Source organism: Schistocerca serialis, unplaced genomic scaffold, assembly GCF_023864345.2.
Source record: "Schistocerca serialis cubense isolate TAMUIC-IGC-003099 unplaced genomic scaffold, iqSchSeri2.2 HiC_scaffold_1164, whole genome shotgun sequence".
Lineage (NCBI taxonomy): Eukaryota > Metazoa > Arthropoda > Insecta > Orthoptera > Acrididae > Schistocerca > Schistocerca serialis.
The window spans coordinates 127,202-132,500 of record NW_026047364.1 but is presented as its reverse complement, the minus strand read 5'-3'; the positions used below and the strand labels follow the sequence as shown (position 1 = coordinate 132,500).

At 56.5% G+C, this 5,299-nt stretch overlaps 1 non-coding gene across 1 annotated transcript; it reads left to right on the top strand.

Moving 5' to 3' along the window:
* The first annotated feature begins 4,711 nt into the window (after positions 1-4,711).
* LOC126433404 (5.8S ribosomal RNA) lies at positions 4,712-4,866 on the top strand. The gene has a single exon (XR_007578455.1). It is a non-coding gene; the product is annotated as a 5.8S ribosomal RNA (ribosomal RNA).
* The last annotated feature ends 433 nt before the right edge of the window (positions 4,867-5,299 follow it).

Genomic DNA, 5,299 nt, shown 5'->3' with positions numbered 1-5,299 from the left:
ACCTATGTTGCGCCTTAACCTAACCTATGTTGCGCCTTAACCTAACCTATGTTGCGCCTTAACCTAACCTATGTTGCGCCTTAACCTAACCTATGTTGCGCCTTAACCTAACCTATGTTGCGCCTTAACCTAACCTATGTTGCGCCTTAACCTAACCTATGTTGCGCCTTAAACCTAACCTATGTTGCGCCTTAACCCTAACCTATGTTGCGCCTTAACCCAACACACGTTGCGCCTTAACCCAACACACGTTGCGCCTTAACCCAACACACGTTGCGCCTTAACCCAACACACGTTGCGCCTTAACCCAACACACGTTGCGCCTTAACCCAACACACGTTGCGCCTTAACCCAACACACGTTGCGCCTTAACCCAACACACGTTGCGCCTTAACCCCAACACACGTTGCGCCTTAACCCAACACACGTTGGGCCTTAACCCAACACACGTTGGGCCTTAACCCAACACACGTTGGGCCTTAACCCAACACACGTTGGGCCTTAACCCAACACACGTTGGGCCTTAACCCAACACACGTTGGGCCTTAACCCAACACACGTTGGGCCTTAACCCAACACACGTTGGCCTTAACCCAACACACGTTGGGCCTTAACCCAACACACGTTGGGCCTTAACCCAACACACGTTGGGCCTTAACCCAACACACGTTGGGCCTTAACCCAACACACGTTGGGCCTTAACCCAACACACGTTGGGCCTTAACCCAACACACGTTGGGCCTTAACCCCAACACACGTTGGGCCCTTAACCTGCTCTGTAATTGTCATACGACGCGTTAAATTAGTGTAGTGTTGCCTAACTGCAACCCCCGCAATATAGTTTGCTACTCGCACTGCCCGGTCCCCAGAGTATCGCTTCATGTTAAACACCTTGCAGCTATACACTGTAATGCGGATGGCAGCAGGACGTAGCATGCTCAATGCCCTTCGCAGTTGTTCATTTGGGCATTCGCATGGCGAAGCACAGCCTACGTTGTGGTACGGGCTTGTGTCAACTGTCCGCTGATGTTGTACGTCCAAATCACACACTGTACTGCACATTGGTCCTCATGTACTGAATGATACATCGTGGTACATGTGTGACCGTACCACGACTGCGCCAACAACGGCGAACCATACGGTCCAAATATTGTGCACTCAGCTACATGTCGTCTCCCTATAAGAGCTGGATTGCAGTATGGTATGCCGTGGATGGCGATCGGCATGAGCCGTCTGTTGATGTAGTGGCGCGTGTTGTCAGACGTAGTCGTCTCTTCTCACACACCCGTGATAGCATGGTGCACTGCGTTCCACATCTGCGACATGCGACAGAGGCCGGTTGACAGTCGTTCGCGCAATGGACATCGCATACGTACGGGGGCCACCTTCCACGTGTTCGGCGAAGCGTGCACATGTTGTTGCGTGTATGTGGGCAGACATAGTGTGTCGTGACACCTGAACACAGGCATGCAACAATCGTTGAATTTGCAAATGGCGATGGACGTCTACGTTTGCTGGTGACGTTACGCAAATGAAGAACTGGTAAACCGTTGTGGTGCGGTTGTTCTCGCTAGAGGTGAATCAGTGATGGCGACGATCGGTTGAGCTACCAACCGGTTGTTTCAGCGATACCCACCATGCCCACGAACGTGAATGGCATGTGGGTGTGAAGCGATACGCGGCGGTGGCTGGGTGGGACCGTCCGCCGGCCGGTGAGGGGGGGGCCTCCCGGCGTGCTGGCCGCGCGGTGGCGTGGGCGCACGCGCTACAGCCGGCTGGTGGGGGCGGCCAGGTGGCAGGGCGCGCCGGCCGACGGAGGCGGCAGGCGGCGTAGCTGCGCGCCGGCGCACCCTGCACGCGGCGCCGTGCGGCCAAAGTAGTGTCCTCGCGGGCCCGGTGCGAAGCGCGGTGGACATCTGCAGTGTGCTGGTCCGATTGAGGACTGTGTGCCCTGAGGATGCGGCCGCCGCCCCGGCGCTCGGCGCCGCGACGCCGTCTGCTGCTCGGTCGCCTCTGCGGTTCTCGCAGGTGGATTGTATCGCAGCTGTGCGGGACGTGTTGGCGCGTGCGCTGTGCTGGGAGAGTTCGCTTCGGCACCCAAGTGGGGCTTTTGTCCTTCTGTGGCGCTGGCGTTGGAGCTGCCGGCCACCGTAGGTGGCGCGTGTTGTCTCCCGCCGGCAATGCCACGACAGCACGCTCCCGGGCCTCTGTCGGCAGCGGCAAGGCTCAGTTGGGAGCACGGGTGGTCGCACCCTAAAGCGTCTACTCGCCAAACTCCGGGGCGATTGGCGCCTCTCTCGAACCCGACCAAGTACTTAGGACGGCGCTGCGCGCCGCCGGGGACCTGAGAGGGTTTCGAGGTGTATTGTGCAGGGGGAGCTCAGCCTCCTCCTGTTTGCAGAATAATTGAGCGGACGCTTGCGTGTTCGCGCGGGCCCCCGGGGACACACTCCCGGGCGGCCGGCTGGCTCAGCTCTAGTTGACGCAGCTCCCTGGTTGATCCTGCCAGTAGTCATATGCTTGTCTCAAAGATTAAGCCATGCATGTCTCAGTACAAGCCGCATTAAGGTGAAACGCCGCGAATGGCTCATTAAATCAGTTATGGTTCCTTAGATCGTACCCACGTTACTTGGATAACTGTGGTAATTCTAGAGCTAATACATGCAAACAGAGTCCCGACCAGAGATGGAAGGGACGCTTTTATTAGATCAAAACCAATCGGCTCGGCTCGTCCGGTCCGTTTGCCTTGGTGACTCTGAATAACTTTGGGCTGATCGCACGGTCCTCGTACCGGCGACGCATCTTTCAAATGTCTGCCTTATCAACTGTCGATGGTAGGTTCTGCGCCTACCATGGTTGTAACGGGTAACGGGGAATCAGGGGTTCGATTCCGGAGAGGGAGCCTGAGAAACGGCTACCACATCCAAGGAAGGCAGCAGGCGCGCAAATTACCCACTCCCGGCACGGGGAGGTAGTGACGAAAAATAACGATACGGGGACTCATCCCGAGGCCCCCGGTAATCGGAATGAGTACACTTTAAATCCTTTAACGAGTATCTATTGGAGGGGCAAGTCTGGTGCCAGCAGCCGCGGTAATTCCAGCTCCAATAGCGTATATTAAAGTTGTTGCGGTTAAAAAGCTCGTAGTTGGATTTGTGTCCCACGCTGTTGGTTCACCGCCCGTCGGTGTTTAACTGGCATGTATCGTGGGACGTCCTGCCGGTGGGGCGAGCTGAAGGCGTGCGACGCGCCTCGTGCGTGCTCGTGCGTCCCGAGGCGGACCCCGTTGCAATCCTACCAGGGTGCTCTTGAGTGAGTGTCTCGGTGGGCCGGCACGTTTACTTTGAACAAATTAGAGTGCTTAAAGCAGGCAAGCCCGCCTGAATACTGTGTGCATGGAATAATGGAATAGGACTTCGGTTCTATTTTGTTGGTTTTCGGAACCCGAGGTAATGATTAATAGGGACAGGCGGGGGCATTTCGTATTGCGACGTTAGAGGTGAAATTCTTGGATCGTCGCAAGACGAACAGAAGCGAAAGCATTTGCCAAGTATGTTTTCATTAATCAAGAACGAAAGTTAGAGGTTCGAAGGCGATCAGATACCGCCCTAGTTCTAACCATAAACGATGCCAGCCAGCGATCCGCCGCAGTTCCTCCGATGACTCGGCGGGCAGCCTCCGGGAAACCAAAGCTTTTGGGTTCGCGGGGGAAGTATGGTTGCAAAGCTGAAACTTAAAGGAATTGACGGAAGGGCACCACCAGGAGTGGAGCCTGCGGCTTAATTTGACTCAACACGGGAAACCTCACCAGGCCCGGACACCGGAAGGATTGACAGATTGATAGCTCTTTCTTGATTCGGTGGGTGGTGGTGCATGGCCGTTCTTAGTTGGTGGAGCGATTTGTCTGGTTAATTCCGATAACGAACGAGACTCTAGCCTGCTAACTAGTCGCGTGACATCCTTCGTGCTGTCAGCGATTACTTTTCTTCTTAGAGGGACAGGCGGCTTCTAGCCGCACGAGATGCTACACTGAAGGAATCAGCGTGTCTTCCTAGGCCGAAAGGTCGGGGTAACCCGCTGAACCTCCTTCGTGCTAGGGATTGGGGCTTGCAATTGTTCCCCATGAACGAGGAATTCCCAGTAAGCGCGAGTCATAAGCTCGCGTTGATTACGTCCCTGCCCTTTGTACACACCGCCCGTCGCTACTACCGATTGAATGATTTAGTGAGGTCTTCGGACTGGTACGCGGCATTGACTCTGTCGTTGCCGATGCTACCGGAAAGATGACCAAACTTGATCATTTAGAGGAAGTAAAAGTCGTAACAAGGTTTCCGTAGGTGAACCTGCGGAAGGATCATTACCGACTAGACTGCATGTCTTTCGATGTGCGTGTCGTGTCGCGCAACACGCTACCTGTACGGCTCGCAGTAGCCGTGCGCCGCGTGCGGAACCACGCGTGCTTCTCAAAACTAACGCCAATGTTGTGTGGTACGAGCGCTGAAGCGCTGGAGCGGCTGGCCTGCGGCACCTGGCGCCTGGCGCCGGTTTTGAATGACTTTCGCCCGACTGCCTGTCCGCTCCGGTGTGGAGCCGTACGACGCCCATCGGCCGTGAGGCTGTTGGACACAGAACGCTTGAACAGGGGCCGCCACACGCCTACGTCCCGCCTATGCAACTGTCTTGAAAGAGACAGTGGAAACTAAGAAAAGATCACCCAGGACGGTGGATCACTCGGCTCGTGGGTCGATGAAGAACGCAGCAAATTGCGCGTCGACATGTGAACTGCAGGACACATGAACATCGACGTTTCGAACGCACATTGCGGTCCATGGATTCCGTTCCCGGGCCACGTCTGGCTGAGGGTCGGCTACGTATACTGAAGCGCGCGGCGTTTGCCCCGCTTCGCAGACCTGGGAGCGTCGCGGCCGCCTGTGGGGCCGGCCGCGCCTCCTTAAACGTGCGATGCGCGCCCGTCGCCTGGCGGTTCGCATACCGGTACTTACTCGGTAGCGTGCACAGCCGGCTGGCGGTGTGGCGTGCGACACCTCGTACAACGACCTCAGAGCAGGCGAGACTACCCGCTGAATTTAAGCATATTACTAAGCGGAGGAAAAGAAACTAACAAGGATTCCCCCAGTAGCGGCGAGCGAACAGGGAAGAGTCCAGCACCGAACCCCGCAGGCTGCCGCCTGTCGTGGCATGTGGTGTTTGGGAGGGTCCACTACCCCGACGCCTCGCGCCGAGCCCAAGTCCAACTTGAATGAGGCCACGGCCCGTAGAGGGTGCCAGGCCCGTAGCG